The 19,793-nt window shown below is 34.4% G+C and overlaps 1 protein-coding gene across 7 annotated transcripts in view; it reads left to right on the top strand.

Moving 5' to 3' along the window:
* The first annotated feature begins 38 nt into the window (after nucleotides 1–38).
* The window catches only part of XRCC4 (X-ray repair cross complementing 4), a 208,401-nt gene continuing 188,646 nt past the window's right edge, over nucleotides 39–19,793 (top strand). For 2 of the 7 annotated variants that reach the window (XM_045197807.3, XM_045197808.3), the window contains exons 1-3: nucleotides 62–145; nucleotides 17,708–17,770; nucleotides 18,328–18,468. The gene's annotated coding sequence lies outside the window, so the exon portion shown is untranslated. Of the gene's footprint in view, nucleotides 146–17,707; nucleotides 17,777–18,327; nucleotides 18,469–19,793 lie in introns of all 7 variants that reach the window. The other 5 variants (XM_045197810.3, XM_045197809.3, XM_045197811.3 and 2 more) reach the window with 4 other exon arrangements.

Here is a 19,793-nt window from a genome sequence, read left to right as displayed (position 1 = left end):
ATAGGCTCCACTCTACGGAAATAAGGTGGGATTTAAGTGACGTCACGGGCCCCCATGCGGAAGTAGATGGCACTCTCATTGGCTGCAGGACAGCGCCTGTGAGAGCGGGCCTTTTGGAGGAGACCGGAAGTGTGGTCACTAAGAGGTACTGTTCGGAAGTGGAGGGTTGTCTCTTTAAGTAATAGTGATTGTGGGCCTGTAATTTTTTTCTTGTTTGATTCCCCCTATTTTCTAAATGTTAATTGTTTTTTAGTTTCCTGTTACTTCCGTGTGCAAATCCGTAGTGCGTGGATACTTCCCTGGCAGGATTACCTTCTATGTGTAAGCTACTGGGCCTTTCGTTTGTTGAGTAGCGAACACCTGCGTTCCCTGGCCTGGTCCACAAGATGTGCAGCTTCTGGATCCCGTTTCTTCCTCTGCACTTTAGGGATTTTTTTGGATTACAAAACGCCTTTGAAATACCCTGTATGGTTCTGGGGTTAGGAGGACGCTTGAACCTGGAGGATTATATTGAGCAGGCTGTTTGATCATTTCTCTTAACACAGGCCTTTTCTCTCCCAATCCCCAGCAAAAAAACCTTGTCAGTAGGTTGCATTTGAGGCTGAAACATTTGACCCTTTGGAAACAGGGAAGAGCTTTCTGTGGTAATAAATGGAAAGCAACTGCCCTTTCTTGAGCTCTAGAGAAGTGATCCACCAGCTGGCACACGAGACAAAGCACATGCCAGCTTTATCTTTTCATTGGGAATGTTATTAGCTTCCTCTAATTTTAATAGTCCCAGTAGATGACGCTCTATTTTCCCCTGTTTTTGCCTTTGAATATTTTAATAGATGGAGAAACGGGGGCCCTGATGTGTTCAGTTTGCATAGTTTTGGGAAATTTAGAGTTTATCCCTCTGCTCCCTAAAATGAATCCGAAAATCATAGCAACTCTTTGGCTCCAATAGTATAGTTTATTTTTTCTCACGCAGCAGAGAGGTTTTTTTTCAGAATGTTAGTTTTTAAATTCTTTATTAACTCAGAAAGTGGATAGAGAAAAAAAGGGAAGGAAACTCAGATGCTGATTTTTGTGCTGTATTTGGCCAAACTATGAGCCCTGTATTTAGGGCAACATGGTGATTAAAACATTTGATTTCTGCCATCTGTTATTACATTGTTTGCTACCACACACAGTTGTTGTTGTTTTTTTTTAATATATATAACTAACTCTACTTTTGAATTTACTGAATTGTCAAGAGTTGGTCAAATATACAATTTTAGCAAGGATTTACTGAGCTTTATTAGGGGAAAATGATAGTGCAGCAGAGGAATAAAGATGACTTGTTCCTTGGAGAAATGTAATGGGCATGGGAAAGAGGGGAGAATCAAATGTATAAAAAATGTACAGAATCCTCCTCTTATGAAAAAACAGGCCATTCAAATGAAACAAACTAGGCGTAGTTATGGAAGTTATGTTGTGCAACTCATCAGGCTTGGTTTCCAAAGTACTAAACGTGTCTGTAGACTTTACAACTGTTTTTGCTTTCCTCTGAAGATCATCTTGGTCTTTATGAACACTGAAGGGTGATACTTCTTTGTGAAGCCCTGCTTCAAGCTTCCTGTGAAGAGCACTGGGACTCTGAAGTTGTTAAAGATCACAACTCACAAAAATTGATGTACTACATTTATGGATTACAGTTAACTTTAGGCCATGGTCACTTAATGTACTTCAGCTTCAAAATACAGTAGTGAAGAACAATATTGGCCAGTTATATTAAAGTTATCCATCGAGGAACACAAATGGTAATAGATAAAGCTGAACATACATGTATAATGTTTTGGGTTTTTTTCATGTAACGCAGCAAACAAAATTAATCTGACCTGCAGTAAGAGGTGGGGAATTAGTAATTGAGCTACATGGTCCTTAAGCACATAGCCCCCTGCTTTTGGTTTTCACTGCCAATGAACATTTAATGTAAGTACCATCTTCCATTGCTAGATACTTTAAAAGTCTCCTTTCTGGCAGCTCTGCTATGGTTTCTCACTTCTTACTAAATAATCTTAGATCCTTTTCTTACTAAAAATAAAACCTGACTATCATTCTTTTGTTAAAAAATTACTGCCTGTCCTGCATCTAGAAGAGTATTTTCAATTATATTTTCATGAGTTCCCTAGGATTTTATGTAAAAATAGTGCATACTTACATATTTCTGTACAGAGAGTGCATAGGCTTCTCCATTGTTAATGAGAATTAAAGGAGTTAATACAAGTAAATCATCTTGCCAAGAATTTGTCATTTAATTAAAGCACATGATAACCATTACCTGTTGTTTTGTGCCTGGCTTTTTCTTTCAGTAAATTAAAAATTCCTTGAAGGGGGAGATAATACTGTAGAGCTGATTGACTTGCAGGTTAGGCACTCAATAAAAGGTTTTTGAAATAAATTGGTATTGTTTTTATACCACCAGACCATTTTCTCCCCCTTCTCACTTTTTACTTTGTATCTACTATTGAGTTGGAAGGTTTTCTTTTATATAATTTCCCAGTTTTTAAAAATGCACTGATACTCACATATATTAAATGGTTTTACTTAACTGCTTTTTTTCCCTGATCCTCAAGTAGCCTACATAGTCTAAGTTTGAGATTCCTTGTGTTCTAGTGTTTGTCTTTGCTCTTTTTTCGCCTCCTCTTTTTAATTCTCTTTTTCCATGGCTCTTAGATTAAGACCCATACAATTTTTTTTGACCTGAGTGTTACTCCTTTTACTTTAAGAAATACTTCTCTTAATCTTTCTCTGCTTCCCTTAATCTTTTTCACCACTTCCAACCTGATTTATTTTCTCTTCTGAACAAAATTCCTGTGAGTTCTATATGATCCAAATCCCAATTTCTTTTTCTTTTTTCTATCTTGTATGGAGGAGGAAAAAAAATAATTTTCCCTCCTACTCTTATAAAGTTCTTCTGTCTGGGCTAATAATCAAATTATCATGAGACATATTAACAGGAGAAAATGACGAAGTTCATTACATGTGTGCATATGGGGGTTCCATAAGAATATCAGAGCAGAAGACAAACTGGGCAGTTAGGGCTCATGCCACGTTGAACCCCAGAGAAGGAATAAAGGGTAGAGATTTGGAATTGCATAGAGGAGGGAGGCAAACACAGGGAGATAGAAAAGCAAGTATTTGGCAAATAAATGTTTGCTGGGCTATCTTTAATAATGGATACAGAGAGGATTTTGATTAAATGAACCTTGCTAGTTTCTTTCTCATTACCCACTAGTTCTTCCTGGAGCAGGGCCTCTGTCTAAATTCTTTTAAGCAGTTGGGGGAAGGTTAAAGGCTTTTCCCGAACCATTTGTTTCTTTAAAAAAAACTAGCTTAAAATAATACCTCGTAAGGTATATTTTGGGGTGGCAAACTCTGCTTGCCTCACTTGAGACCATTTCAAAATGACTTTTGCTCCCATGCCCCCCAAAATGCTTTTGTTAGGGTCACCAGTGATCTCTAGGTGTTGATCATTCTCAGCCCTTACCGTATTTGACCTGTGGGCAGCCTTTAACAAACTTGATCATTCTTTTCTTCGTGATCTATTTTCTTCACTTGATTTCCAGGATACTAACTCTTGGTTTTTCTTCTATGCATTGATTGCTACTTCTCAGTCTTCCTTCTGTTCTTCTGATCACTTATTATTGAAGTGCTCCAGGGCTCAATCTTTAGTTTTTTTCCTTGGTCTATACTTCCTCTTGCTGATATCAAGATGACTTTAAATGTCATCTGTTTATGTTTTCATACCAAATTCATATTCCTGGTCCCCTGTCTTTCTGAACCGGGGACTCACAGGTCTAGTTTTCTACCTCTACATCTCCAATTGTTTATTTAAAAGTATTCACACTTAAGTGACACAAACTGAACTCCTTTTACACCCAAACCTGTTCCATTCTTTCTCATCTCAGTCGATGGCAACTCTATAAAGCCAGTTGCTAAAAGTTAAATATTTGGAGTCATCATCGACTTTCTCTTATATTCTATCAAATCCATCAGCAAATCCTATTTGTCTCTCTCTATAACCTATATCTGGAATCTGACTGTTTGCTACTATTCCTACCATTAGTATACTGATCTGTTTCCTCCTATTTCTACTGTTAGTATACTGATCATCTCTTGCTTGGATATCTGTTACTAGCCACTGTCATTTCTTGCTTGGATTTCTATCTGGTCTCCCTGCTTTCTTCAATCCTTGCTTCTCTACAGTCTGATCTCACACAATAGCCACAGGGTACTTTTAAATGTAAATTAAAAAATTGTATTAAAATGTAAGATTCTAAATGTAACATGTTATCCTAGATTGGGTCCTGGAATAGACAAAAGATATTTAAAAAAAACTGGTAAAATCTGATTAAGATAATAGTAGTGCATCAATCTTGGTTTCTTTGTTTTGATAAATGCACCATGGTTATAAAATATGTTAATATTAGAGGAAACTGGGTGAAGGGCATATGGGAACTCTGTTATCTTTGCAACTTTTCTATAAATTCAGAATTATTCCAAAATAAAAATTTTATTAAAAAAGAGTGTCATATTACTTTTTTTGTTCAAAAACCTTTTGTGACTTTTCATTTGCCTCCTGGTAAAAGCCAACCTTCTTATATTGGCCTACAAGACTCTACATGATCTGGTTTTCCATTATTTCTCTAACTTCAGTCCTTTGTGTTCTTGCTCCCTCACTCTGTTCCAGGCATACTGGTTACCTTATTTCCTAGACACAGTAGGCCCATTTCCACCTTAGGGACTTTGCACTGGCCGCTTTGTCTATTTGGAATGCTTCTTCATAGACATCCACACAACTAATTCCTTCACTTCCTTTGTGTTCAAATGTTTTCAATAAAGCCTACTTCAACCTCCTAATTAAAATTGCAGCTTTGCAACTAATTCCGTTCTTCCCCCAAATGCCTCTCTGCACTCCCAGTTTCCTCTACTCTGTTTCATCTTCTCCTTTTACTATAGCATGTATCACCATATTTTATATATTTATTAGGTGTATTTTTAATTGTTCACCGACTCCATTGAAATGTGAACTTCACAAGGACAGGAATTTTTATCTGTTTTGTTCCCTTATGTGAAGTTCTAAAACACTGTCCAGGGCATAGAAGTACACAGTATGTTTTGGTTGAATACATGAACTTGACTGGAAATTTGAATTTGTAATTTTTGATTTACAATCAGTCTGAAACATTGAATTATTTTTCATTTCCATATATCATGCTATTTTTTGCTTCCAAGCCTTTGCTCATGCAGGTTCTTCTGCCTGGAAGCCTTTCCTTATCTTTTTCCTTCCACCCCCAAGTCATTTTCACCCTTTAAGATTTATGTCTTATAAAATGTAACTCAAGGACGCCTTTCATGAAACGTCAGGCTGGCTTATATGCTACTTTTCAGAGGAGCTCCCACCCTGCCTCTGTACTTTACAAGCTTGTAAAATACTTCTGTGTGTTTCTATCTCATGAGAGAGCTCGGAATATGTCCTACTCATCTTTGGCATATCAAAGCCTGGGTACATAGATAGTCAAGGAATGTTTTAATGTATGGTACTACCAGAGTTGCTCAGCTATATGAAGCAGTAAGAAGTTTAATTCCAGGCATGGTGTTCTGAGTATAAAATCAATGCTCTATTTGCTATATTCGGTTTTCTAGGGAGAAGGTGGACTGTGTTTAAAATAATAGAAAGATGGTTCTTTTTATACAGCTAGGAAGTAGTTCATGTATTTTATAGTCCTGGGAAATTTGCTTCTTGTCATTTGTGAAGCTGCCAGTGCTGATGAGGAAGTGAGTTGTGCTTTTTTCTAAAACATTGCCTGAAATAAATGCACAAAAGGTTATAATAGTCAGCAAATTTTGAATGGTGATGAAATTGGGCTCTTTTTGGGAGAAGAATACTGCTAAGACTTTTCATTGAAAGAAGAAATCCATGCTACAATTCCAAACGGCTCCTGAGACATTTGTGCTTTTGTAGATGTCAGTACTGCCAATAGTTACAAATTAAACTTACTTGTGTGCCATTGGGAAATCCCAGGATAGTTACAAGATATTGTGAAGATTTTCTCCCAGTGATACGGACTTTGCTCTTAAAGTTGAATTAATGATGACTAGTTTGTTAACATTTCAGCCACTTTTTATGGTAGGCACTCTGAATTCAAGCTGTCCTCTGAAAATCATTGTCCTTGCAGTCTGTAAACCAATCTATAATTTTGCCTATCTTTTGGACTAACAAAAAAGTAAATAATTTAACTATAAATACTGAAAGGTTTCAGTGGCTTTCGACTCCAGCAGTGAAGTTGAGAATGATTAGGCTTGAGATTAATCAAAACCAAATATTACTTGGAAGATACTCCTGAATTTGTGCCTTTTTTCTGTGAGCTTACTCACCCTGCAGAAGTGAAAAAACTGCTGAAGTAAACAAGGAGCTTAATCTGGTCTTTGTCTGAGAGGGTGCTTTTAACTTACTTGTAATTTTATCTGAACATTTAATGAGAATTTTGTTGAGTCAAGAAAGAACTCAATTGGAACAGAAACAAGTGGCTGCTAAGAAATAAGATGCAGCTCTTGTTGAAGAGGCTCATCAAAGTCCGGACAAAATAAATATTGACATGCTGAGATATGTCAATATTTACCATAGAATTTGGAAGTTGCCAAGTTCCTGTTTAAGAAATATGACCTTAGCATTGAACACAAGTATATCAATAAATAAGGAACATGTTCAAATGAACAGCTGCTCAAAGAAAATAGGATAACATCTGTTTAAACGTGGGGCACTTAAAAACTTACATTTAAAAAAATTATTGATGCTGCTTTGGTAATTTGTAGGTAGATGCTTCGACAATGCAGTATACTGATGTAGTTCCATATGTGTGCCTCACTTACGTGCTTTTAAAAAATGACACCATGGTTGTCATTCATAACTTTCTAAACTAGTTGTGCTATGATACTTGTGTAAATTGAATTTTTTAAAATGCTTTTTTAACATTGTGTTTACGAACCAACCTATTCATTTTAAGCATTATTGTTATCAAAATTGGCTCAAGCCATGACTTAGATATTACTTTTGGGAACTAAAGTTTGTGCTCTGAGAATTTAGCAATAGAGAAAACATAAGAAGTTTCTGAAGTTAAAATGTGATGAGAAAAGTTTTCCTGGTTTTCTGGGAACTATGTCTCAGAAGAAAATCTGTGAGGGAAAGAGTGAGTAAAGTCTGTATGTTTGGTTGAATGCCCCAGGTCGCCACTGAAATTCCCGTAGGAGTGTCACTGTAATATTACAGCATTTGGTGCAAAGTAGAAGAATGTTTGAAGCTTCTATATCAAATCACTGGAACCACACAATCTTACGTCTGTTAGGCAGACTTGTAAAAGAAGGTTAACTTCATTTTTTGAATTATAGTCCTAAAAACAGTCCTAGAAGGTCATAAATTACAGGTATTGGGGCTGCTGCTGTCGTTGCTTTTCTGGTAGTAGAGATCGATGGCTTTTACTTAGTAATGTAATCATTTAACCACATAATGTTGTATTTTGAAGAATGGACGCAAAGTTCAATTAAGGTCATATATTCTGAGGAAGCTGTATTTGTTTCTACAAATACTTTGATAAACGTGAAATAACAAAATTGCTTAGAGGTTCACAAATGGCTTTTAACCTATTTTCAGTATGTTAAAGATACAAGGGAAAGAACAATAGTTTTAAAATTTAAATTGGTTGGATCTCTCTTTTAGAGAGAACTTGCCAATGTTTTGATATAAAATGTTGAGCTTTAAGGAGAAAACACTAGACTTATTACTTAGCGATTTTTAAAACTTGGGAGACTTTTTTTTTCATATAACCAAGACTTGAATCTTTGTTTTGAATAGATATGATTTTCTTCTAGGATTATTAGGGCCTCATGCAAAATATTCACCAGTTGCACCACCCGTTACCAGTTATTTATTGCGTAGCAGTAAGAAAGTTTCCCAGTGTTTTCAAAGTGTTCTGTGTTTTAGATTTGATGATAGTGTAAGCATATTAAGTTTAACATGTAAAACTTCTTGTTTGGTCTTGAATATTATGAGTTTAATACAGTGTTTCCAAAAGTGTGTGGTGCACACATGTCACTGGTGGAATATACACAGTTGCTTGCCTTCAACTGTTTTTCAGGTACTGTGAAATAATTAAGGTTAAGAGAATTAAATAATTTGCTGCAGTCCACGCAACCAGTGAATGACAGTGAGAATGCATCCTGAGTTCTGTCTGAATCCAAAGCCTGACACAAGGTAGCTAAAGCAAAAAGGAATTTCTTGTCCTCATACCTGAAACAACCACAGTTAGATCTGGATTCTAATGCTGCTCTCTTGATTTTGTTCTCAACAGTTTCACACTCACAGTGTCATACACTAAACACATAGAGAAGAATCTGTGTCTTTTATGATGCAAAGAAAAGTCTTGGAATTGAGTTTCAGTGGTCTGAGTTATTCTAACTTGAATCATTTGATCATCTCTCTGAATCTTGCTTATCCCTGAATCAGTCACTGGGGATTGGAATGAAATGTTGGCTTAGTCCAGATCTGTGTCCTACTCTTGGAACACGGGGCCAACGTCAGCTTGCTCAAAGACTGTGGACTGAGAATAGCAGAGGTCATATCACTTAGAGTTGTGTTGCTACAAGTAGGGGAGGTGTATGGGGTGGCAAAACTCATTTAACCTGAATTATGTGGGACATGGGTCATGACACATGTTATTTTCTGACCAATGTTTAGTAACAGCTAAAGTACCGAATACTTTTGGGAAACTATTGTTTTTTAAGGAACATAGAAGGAAAAAAATATAAGCTAGAGTTATGCAAACTAGTACAGATTAAATGAATCCGTCCATTAAAGTTAGGTTGATTATTTGCCAGGAACTATACTAGATATTTGATTCATATGTTAAGAAATCTAAGATGGGAAGATACTAATGATATGCCAAGTGTGGGAAATTTTGGACAATATTATTACTTTTGGTTTCTTTATTGTGGGCTTTATCTACAACCATTGGATATTTATAGGAAGTAGCTCATATATTGAATATTTTGTTATATTAATTTTTATACATTTGGCCTTAAGATAAAATTATTAATGTATAGCCAATAAACATTGAAATACTTGTAGATATTTTTGATTATCAGCTCCTCAGTTATAAAATATTTTTTAATATTTGATATCTTTGATTCTGTGTTGCATTACAAAATCCACCAGTGCCTCATGCGCCAGCGTTCCTGGTGTAATGCTTATCAGGTGTGAGTGTTTATCAAAGAGCCATATTAAGTCTAATAATTCTTTGGACAGGCTTCTAAGTTTTGAAGTATTAAATTATATATTTAAGAATAAATTCCTAATAGATGACTTTTCTCTTTTGATAAAAGTATCGTATAAATGAGCAGAATCAGCCTGATGTTCAAATAACACTTACTGAAAACTTTTATACATTTTACTATGGAAAATAATGAGCATGTTTAAAAGTAAAGAGAATGGATTCCCATGTACCCTAGCACAACGAATATCAACTTATGGCCCATCTCATTTCATTTATATTCTACTCAAACTTTACTCTTCTAAATTATTATTTTTCTTTTTTAATTGATGTAAAATTGATTTATAACATTATGTAAGTTTTAAGTATACAACTTTGCAATTTGACATCTGTGTACACTACAAAGCGATAACCACTAAAAGTCTAGATACCATCTAACATCTTCTAAACGATCCCCTTCCTTTTAGTCCTCATGCCCCTGCAACTCTCTGCCCTTGTTGTAACCACCAGTCTGTTCTCTCTATGAGTTCGTTTGTGTTTTGTTTATTTGCTTCTTAGATTTCACATGTGAATGAGATAATACAGTATTTTTCTTTCTTTGTATGACTTACTTTACATAATACCCTCAAGATCTATCCATGTTGTCATAAATGGCAAGATTTCATTCTTTCTCTGTACTTTAGTAGTATTCCATTGTATGTGTTCGCATATCTTCTTCAGCCACTCACCCACCGAACTCACACACTCGCATCTCACGTCATCTTTATCCATTCACCTATCAGTAGACACTTAGGTTGTTTCCATGTGTGGGCTATTGTAAATAATGCTGCAGTGGACATAGGGGTGCTTATATCTTTTCAAAGTCGTATTTTTTTATTGTTAGGATAAATACCCAGAAGTGGAATAGGTGATCATATGGTAGTTCTATTTATATTTGAGGAATCTCCATACTGTTTTTCATGGTGGCTGTACCAATTTACATTCCTACCAAGTGTGTGAAGTTTTTCCTTCACATCCTCCGTTTCTTTCTTTTTTTAATAACAGCCATTCTAACAGGCATGAGGTAATATTTCACTGTATTTTTGATTTATGTTTCTCTACTAATTACTGATATTGGACATTTTTTTTATGTGCCTGTTGGTCATTTGTATGTCTTCTTTGGAAAAATGTCTATTCAGTTCCTCTACCTATTTTTTGTGTTTGTTTTGTTGTTGAGTTGTCAAAATATTTTATATATTTTGGATATTAACACCTTATCGGACATTTGATTTACAAATAGCTTATATGCAGTAGGTTGCTTTTTCATTTTGGTGATGGTTTTCCTCACTGTGCAGAAGCTTTTTAATATGATGTACTTTCATTTGTTTATTTTTGCTTTTGTTTCCCTTGTCTTTGGAGTCAGATCCACAAAAATGTTGCTAAGATTCGTAGCAAGGAGCTTACCACCTGTGTTTTCTTTTAGGAATTTTATGGTGTTAGGTCTTACAGTTAAGTCTTTCATCCATTTTATGTTAATTTGGATATTATATAAGATATGGCCTAGTTTCATTCTTCTGCATGTCACCACCCAGTGTTCCCAGCACCGTTTATTGAAGAGACTCTCCATTCTTGGCTCCTTTGTCATAATTCTTTTTTAAAAAATTTATTGAGGTGACATTGGTTAATAGGGTCATATAGGTTTCTTTTGTCCATACTATACTGTTTGATTACTACAGCTTTGTAGTATAGTTTGAAATAGGGGCATTTTATTTTTCTTTTCAAAATTGCTTTGGCTATTTGGGATCTTTTGTGGTTTCATAGAAATTTTAGAATTTTTCTAGTTCTGTCAAAAATGCTATTGGAGTTTTGATAGGGCTTACATTGAATCTGTTGATTGCTTGGGTTGTATGGGCATTTTAATAATATTAATTCTTCCAGTATATGAGTATAGAACCTTTTCATTTATTTGTGTCTTCTTTAGTTTTATAGTTCTCATTGTACAGGTCTTTTACCTCTTTGGTTAAATTTCTTCCGAGATATTTTATTCCTTTGATGCAACAGTAATGGGATTGTTTTCTTAATTTCTCCTTCTCATTGTTTTTTATTGTAAAGAAATGCCACAAATTTCTGCAAAGGGATTTTGTGTCTTGCAACGTTACTGAAGTCATTTATTAGTTCTAACAGGCTTTTTTTTTAGTGTAGTTTTAAGGCTTTTCTATGTTGTATCATGCCTGCAAACAGTGACAGTTTTAATTCTTTCTTTCCAATATGGATGCCTTTTATTTATTTATTTTCTTACCTAATTCCTGTGGTTAGGACTTCTAGTAATGCGTTGAATAGAAGTGGTAAGAATGGGCATTCTTTTCTTGTTTGTGAACTTAGGGGAAAAGTTGCAGCTTTTCGCTGCTGAGTCTGAGGTTAGCCATGGGCTTGTCATTTATGGTATTTATTATGTTGAGCTATGTTCTCTGCATACTCATTTTGCTGAGCACTTCTATCATAAATGGATGTTGAATTTTGTCGAATTTTTGCATGTATTGAGATGATCACATGATTTTTATCATTCATTTTGTTAATGTGGTGTCTCAATTTGCTTGATTTATGGGTATTGAACCATTTTAGTGCCCTTGGAATAAACCTGACTTGATCATGGTGTATGACCTTTTAATGTATTATTGAATTCGGTTTGATAATATTTTGTTGAGGACTTTTGCATCTGTGCTCATCAAGAATGTTGGCCTGTAATTGTCTTTTCTTGTGGTGGCCTTGTCTAGTTTTGGTATTAGGGTAATGTTGGTCTTGTAAAATGAGTTTGGGAGTGTTCCCTCCTCTTAAAATTTTTGGAAGACTTTGCAAAGTATTGGTATTAAATCTTCTATGAATGTTTGGTAGAGTTCACTAGTGAAGTTGTCTGGTCCTGGACTTTTGTCTTTTGGAGAGGTTTTTGATTACTGATTTAATCTCCTTACTAGTAACCGGTCTGTTTAGATTTTCTGTCTTTTATGATTCAGTCTTGGAAGATTGTTTATTTTCTAGGATTTTGTCCATTTCCTCTAGGTTTTTCAATTGTTGGCATATAATTGTTTATAGTAGTTTTTTATGATCCTCTTTTTCTGTGGTATGAGTTGTAACTTCTTTTTCATTTCTTATTTATTTATGTTGAGCCCTCTGTCTTTTCATAGGGTAGTTTAGCTAAAGGTTTGTCAATTTTGTTTTTCTTTCAGAGAACCAGCTCTTAGTTTCATTGATTTCTTTTATTGTATTTTTAGTATTTATTTCATTTATTTCCACCCTGATCATTATTATTTCCTTTCTTCTACTAAATTTGGGTTTCATTTGTTCTTCTGTTTCAAATTCTTGTAAGTGTAAAGTTAGATTGTTTATTTGAGATTTTTCTTGTTTCCTGAGGTAGGCCTGCATTGCTATGAACTTCCCTCTTAGAACTGCTTTTGTTCTATCCCAAAATATTGATATATTGTATATCTGTTTTCATTTGTGTCTATGAATTTTTTATTTCTCTTTTGATTTTTTGATGACCCATTGGTTTCTTAGTAGTAAGCTGTTTAATTTCCACATTTTTGTGGTTTTTCCAGTTTTCTTCTTGTAATTAATATCTAGTTTCATACCACTGTGGTTGGAACAGATGCTGTACAGTTTCAGTCTTCTTGAATGTATTGAAATTTTTCGTGCCCGAAGGTGAGCTGTCCTGGAGAATGGTCCACGTCACTTGAGAAGAAAGTGTCTTCTGTTGCTTTTGGATGGAATGTTCTGTAACTGTCTATTAACTTCAAGTGGACTAATCTGTCATTTAAGGCTGATCTTTCTTTATTGATTTTCTTTCTTATTGATCTATCAATTGATGTAATCGCTGTGTTAAAGTTCCCTACTATTATTGTATTGCTGTGGTTATTTCCCTTTAGGTTTGTTAATATATACTTTATATATTTTCTTGCTCCTATGTTGGGTGCATATGTATTTATAAATGTTATATCTTGATGGATTGACCCTTTTATAATTATGTAATCACCCTCCTTGTCTTTTATTACAGTCCTTGGTTTAAATTTTTTTTTCTGATATGAATATAGCTATACTAGCTTTCTTTTCATTTTCATTTGCATGGAATATCTTTTTCTATTTTTTCAAATTCAGTCTGTGTGTCCTTACTTCTGAAGTGAATCTCATGTGGGCAGCATATAGATGGTTCTCCTTTTTTTTTTATTCATTCAGCCACTATGAATCTTTTGTTTGGAGCACTTAATTCATTTATATTTAACATAATTATTGATAAGTATGTACTTATCATATGATGTTACTTGTTTTCTGTTTTTTATAGTTTTTCTTTCTTTTCTTTTTCTCTTTCCTTGTGGTTTCCTGACTTTTTTGTGTTTAGATTCTCTTCTCGTTTTCTCTTGTGTATTTAGTGTAAGTTGTTGATTTGTGATTACCATGAGTTTCATATGTAACATTCTGTGGATGTAACAGTCTCTTTTACATTTCTTGTGAGACTGGTTTAGTGGTGATGTACTTTTTTTTAGCTTTTGCTTATTTTGAGAACTCTTCATCTCTTTCAATTCTGAGTAATAAGCTTGCCAGCTAGATAATTAATTCTTTGTTGGAAGTTTTTCTCCTTTCAGCACGTGAATATGTTATGCCACTCCCTTCTGTTCTGCAGAGTTTCATCTGAAAAATCTGCTGATAGTGTTAGGGAGTTTCTCTTGTATGTATCAAGTTGTTTTTCTCTTGCCACTTTTAAGATTCTCACCTAGTTTATGTAAGGTTTGATATTATCCATGGTTTCAGACATCCAAGAGGAGGGGTCCCCAGTGGATAATGGGGACTAATCTATATGGGCTTACACCTGACCTGCATAACTCCTGGAGGCAGTAGGGCTTGTACCCTTGCTTTAAAAGTACAAGGGCTGATTTAAATTTTAGCAGGTACAGTGTTTCATTTCTTGGAAATGCATCACCCAAGGGGACGCAGAATTGAATTTTTGGTTGTATCTTGGAACCTCCTCCCAATAGAGTTGTCCAAAATATATTCAGAGATATGTTTGAAATTGCATCATGGCAAGTGTGTAATTATCCAATTAGGGATGTAATCCTCATGTGCTGTTTATAACTTATTTGAAGCACGTGAAATTGCCATTCTTTGTGGGTTAAAAATGGTTAAATACTGACAATTTCATATGGCTCCTAAGTGTTTTTGTATGGCTGAATTTGGTAGTTTCACCAGTTGAGGACATGCTATAGGATTCTGAGCTTTCTTTTCAGGACTAACTCTCATTTGTACCCCAGTATTATCATTCATTTCCTTGTTTGCCACTAGAAAATAGCGAGATAAATGGGTGCGGTTGTAAGTCAATGGTGGGATTGTGAATGAGGACAAAGTACAGTGCAAGTCTTGTTCCTTTTCCACACAAATGCTTTTAGTTAAAATTCAGTTCCAGAGCAGCATATTTTTTTTTCATGTAGAAAAGACTATATAAGGTTAACTGATGGTGTTTCATTGGAATATCTTCACTCTTCTGAAAGTAAAATTTGAGATGTGTCAAAATTTTGAGGCTTAAGAAATTATAATGACTAAATTCTTAATGAAAAAAGGCTGTTGCTTAGTAAAGCTATATTTCAGGTATTATCTTATCTCTTTAGTTCTGTTAAGTGTCATTCTCACATGAAACTCTGCAATTAGAACTGGAGTGTTCTTGTGAAAGTTTCCAAAATGATAAGTGTACTCTCATTCGTCTGCCCTTGTTATTTGTAATGAAGGGTGTCCTTTGATGAATACAAAACAAGTCATAGTCTTGAAACTTTTGGCCCAATTTTAAGGGCATTTTGGAAACATAGGTGTTAGATTTTATGTGAGAGATTTACTCAGGCCACTTTATTGTTTTTAAATACTTCATTGGGTAAGAGAAAGGAAAGAATGGGAAGTGAAATTTAAATACATCACTGAAACTAATAATTATTAATGGTGTTTGTAAAAGATTAGCAGAGGAAATGAGCAATAACATGATATTTGGGATGGCAGCAGCTGGCATTCCACGGTCATAAGAGGTAATTGAGATTGGACTATGACCATGCCAAAGAAGGCTTATTTTTTAGACTTATTTTGTATTTCTAATGCTTTATTTCTGAAGCATTAGATTATTAATATAATGTCTTCTTTGATCATCAGCTGTATGTTACAAGTTTTTTAATAAGATTATACCCACAGTCTTAACTATATTTTATTCTTACTTAGGGTAACCAACCATTCTGGTTTGCCTGGGGTTGGGAGGTTTCCTGGGACATGAGGTTTTCAGTGTGAAACTCAGGAAAATCTCAGCTAAACTTGGACAGATGGTCATCTTGCATTTATTTTCAAAATTAATAGAATGGATATGATTCTAACATGATTAGAAAGGTATTTAATTGTCCTGTAAATTCTTTACAAAATTTAGAAATGACTAACTTGAAAACATTATTTCAGGAAAGCATTTCTTTTATAGAAGATTAGCTTGATATTTTTGTTTTAATTGCTTTGGAATTTTAAAGGTAAATTTTTTTTGTTGTCATTTCTGAAAAAAACCTTAACACCAACCAGCAATTCAATATGCTATTAATAATGAAGATGCTAGGGATATATTACTATTTAAAAATTTACAATGTGGGAACTATAATAATAAGATACATGTGAATAGTTAATGCTTCTAAAAATACTAAACAAAAAGGAAAATGGTTCTGTTCTTTACACTTAGTTTTCCTAAACTGTTGTATGATATTTGTCTTATCAAAAGTAAATAGATCAGTGTTTGTCCTCTAAACCTTTCTTTCCTTTTTATCTAGCAATTATATATGGTCTTATCCTTGAATTTTTGTCATGTGATAGATTTATCAGCACAATTTTGGCTTACAATTTACATTTTCTTTTTCTCCTTAAAAAAAAAATAAAGTCACACAAAATAATATGATCAGGAATCTAATACAGACTACTAACAGCATGTGCTGTGTGCTCTTCTTTATTCCAAACTCACTTTAGGTGTCAGCCTGCTTTTCTCAACCAGGGGGCACTTAAGTTTAATTGCTTCATTGGAAACATGCATTTAGCCCTTTCTGATCTGTAAGTACAACTCCTTGGCATAGCTGCAGAAGTTTGAACACCTGCAGCCCAAGCAGCTTGAAAAGAAAACATAACTTACTATAAAGGAAAATGAAAGAAGCTCAAGTTCAAAATGCTGTTATCAATGATACAGTGTTGTCACTAACTTGAGCTGACCTAAGAGAGTTGGCTTCTGCACTGCTTATCACCATCCAAAAGGGCATACAAAATTCTTTGTAAACTAATTTAAAAAGTGTCTTGTTTATTCAGAGGCAACTGTGAATGGTATTTGTTCAGAGTGTAGATCACATCAATTGCATACCAGCCAACAACTTATTTCTCTTCTAAGAGAGAAGCCAAGTATCAAAGACACAAAGTACCAAAGATAAGCTTCTCAATTCTCAACTGTTCTGAGCCTCAATAAAGCTACTGATGTACAAATTGGGGTGGGACCCAGCTGTTTCCACCTGCAGGCTTGTCTTAGATCCTTGGCTCTGGCTGGGAGAGGTGCTCACACTAGTGGGACCTTTAGTGCCCTTAGAAAACAAAACCTGTGCCTTTTTATGGTCCCAATCAATCAGTCCCTCTGAAGAGGACTACTTGAAGACCCCTTTCTTCAAGTAGTCTTGGGGTGTGGGGTGGCGGGGACCAAACAAACATAAAAACAACTGTGGTTGACTATTTCTATTTACATGGCTGGTAAAAGCAAAGAGGTTGTTGATTTGTTCTTACTGAATCTTAAAAGACATTCCAAGTTATCCTTTTTCCTCTTTCTGTTGATTCTCAGATATTTTGTATTGGATATTTGATGAGAGGGTGACCTCAGTAAGTAAAAGAATGATGCATTTTCAAAACTGGTTCAAATAGTATATTATTAGGAAGTTAAGACTCAGTTGGTACAAAGAAAACATGCCTGTGGCTATTTCAGACCCAAAATACTTACAGAAAACTGAGTTGTCACATTTGGCCTATTAATATACTAAGTGCTTAAACATGGCTCACATGTAGCATCCATGGTTTCAAATCTGTAAGGTCTTTAAAGTAAAATAATTTTGTCTTTGTGATGAGTACCTCGATTTAATCAGAAAATTGGAAAATATTTGAAATATTAATAATTCAAAGCTATTGTTAAAACTAATCTGATTCCTAAATATCTTTGTAAGATTATTGAAATTAAAGCCCTTTGTATAATTGTGAGTAGGATGAGTTACTGACAAGCATTGGGAATATTGAATTTTAAACTAATATGTCTCTGTAATTTAAAATTTGTGATTTGTTTCAAACATGGTAAAAAATAACAGTGAAACCAACTGCTGCTTTAGAGTAGTAATTTTAAGTGCTGTGTTTTCCTTTCACAGAGTTACATTAATTGCTAACTATAGCCATGTTTCGGGAGGCACATTTGAGAAGAACTAGTCAGTGTAAGTGTATATATATTTGTGTGTTTGTATATAAATTTTGTAGAGGCAAAATGTGGTCTTCAGAAGTAGTTTCTATTACCCTCTCTCTCCTATTTAGATTTATGTCAGCTCCTATCTATATGTTTTTCAATGATTGGCATAGAAAAGCAGTAACACATTTTCTAGTCGTTTTCAAATGTAAGGATTACAGACCATGTAATTTACCGCGTGTTAAGTATATTGACTATTTTATCTAAAAGAAATATTCACAAATGGATAAAGCATTTTAGAATTAAGCACATCTAGGAAGAGATGGCATTGATGCAGGAAAAAAATGGACTAAATGAAATATTTAAAAATAATTCTGTTTTATTGATTATGATGTAATTTAACCCTACAAATTTACATATTTTAAAAATGTCAACAAGTTTAGTTGATATGACTGAAGTATGGTTAGTTTATAACTGCCTTTTACTGGGAAGCATAATAAATATTTTTCTGAGTAAATTTTAGGTGGCAATTAGAATTATTACTAATTCTTCAATTTGGAGCTATCTTGTGCTCTTATTTTTTGGTAGTTTTCTCTTCATGATGGGAGTTTCTCAGCTGCCTTGTGCAATGAGGTAGTACAGCTCCAGCGTTCTTCATTAAGCATTCTTCCCACCCCCAAAAGACAGAGCTCTGCAGCAAGTCGCCTTGTTTTGTGAAGAGCTGACAAAGTGAGTTGTTTTTGTTTCTATATGCTTTGTCAATATAATGCTTTATTTATGAGAACATAATAGTTTTAAATTGAAAAAGGAAATCAAAAGTTCTGATGTAATGCTTCGCTCTTATTAAAACTTAATCAGTTGTCAATGAAATGCCAATTAGTAATTTACTTCTGGATTTTTTGCTTATTGGTCATAAAAATTTGAGGCAAATTTACATTCTTACCCACAAATAAAAGGTTAAAAAAATTCTGTTCACTTCTTTAGGATCATCTAATAAAGAGATTCATGCTATGTGATTAAAGAATGATTCTCTGTAGTTTTCCATCTTTGAAGTTTGAGCTTTTTCCTGGTTTTGACTTTTTAGAATGTTTATTCTTTGCATATTTGTAACTTTTAGGGCATTTCTTTAGTTTTGTTTTTGAGCTTCTACAGCTTATGCATCTTTTAATGACGTGCACATTCCAATATTAGAAAAAGGTAGTTTTTTGCTTTGAACTACAAAATATTTGTCAGATGATAGTCTAGTAAGTTTGAGGACAATCTGGGCAAGATTCTTGAGTGAATTACCAAAAGAAATGGTTTTTGAATTCATAGAAAAAAACCCTTAACATTAGAAATGAGAGTAGATCACTGAGAAAAAGTCTCAGTGTTAATTTATTCCCCCTTTAAAAAAATAGTATTGCTAGACTGGTAGAGTAGGAAGGTTTCACAAAGGACTCTCCTGAATCCTTGTGACCTAAACGGAGATAGCAACAGTGTACCTACTGAGTAGTGACTGATGTCTATGAGAGGCTGGTTTCTAATGACAAGCCGCAGAAGTCTATGCTTGAGCTTGTCCTGATAACATTTTACATACATGATTTTCATACTTAGGAGGGAGGTTTATCAATTTTTTAAGTGGCAAGGTCAGGGAGAGATTATAAATGTGCTGGATCACAGAACCACTATTCAATGTAACTTTGACAAGCTAATTATAAAATATAAAATTGCACCCCTGTAGAAACAAAGAAACAATATTGAACCTTACACATATGTTCGGTTCACATGAATATAAAAGATAGTCTTTAATAAACATTACTGGGTCAACTAGATACATACATGGAAAAAATATATCTTGATCTCTCCCGGACACAATGCACAGAAATCAATTCCAGATGGGTTGTAGATCTAAATGTGAGAGATAAAATTTATAATGCTTTCAGATAACCACAGGAGAACATCTACATGTCCAACGAGTTCTTAAGCAGGGCACAAAAAGTATAACCATAAATATTTTGATAAATTGTAACTTCATTAAAATTAAGGACATTTCATCCAAAGATACCATTATGAGA

Source organism: Desmodus rotundus, chromosome 1, assembly GCF_022682495.2.
Source record: "Desmodus rotundus isolate HL8 chromosome 1, HLdesRot8A.1, whole genome shotgun sequence".
NCBI lineage: Eukaryota > Metazoa > Chordata > Mammalia > Chiroptera > Phyllostomidae > Desmodus > Desmodus rotundus.
The sequence above is the reverse complement of the archived record's forward strand: the minus strand, read 5'-3'. Positions and strand labels throughout refer to the sequence as shown.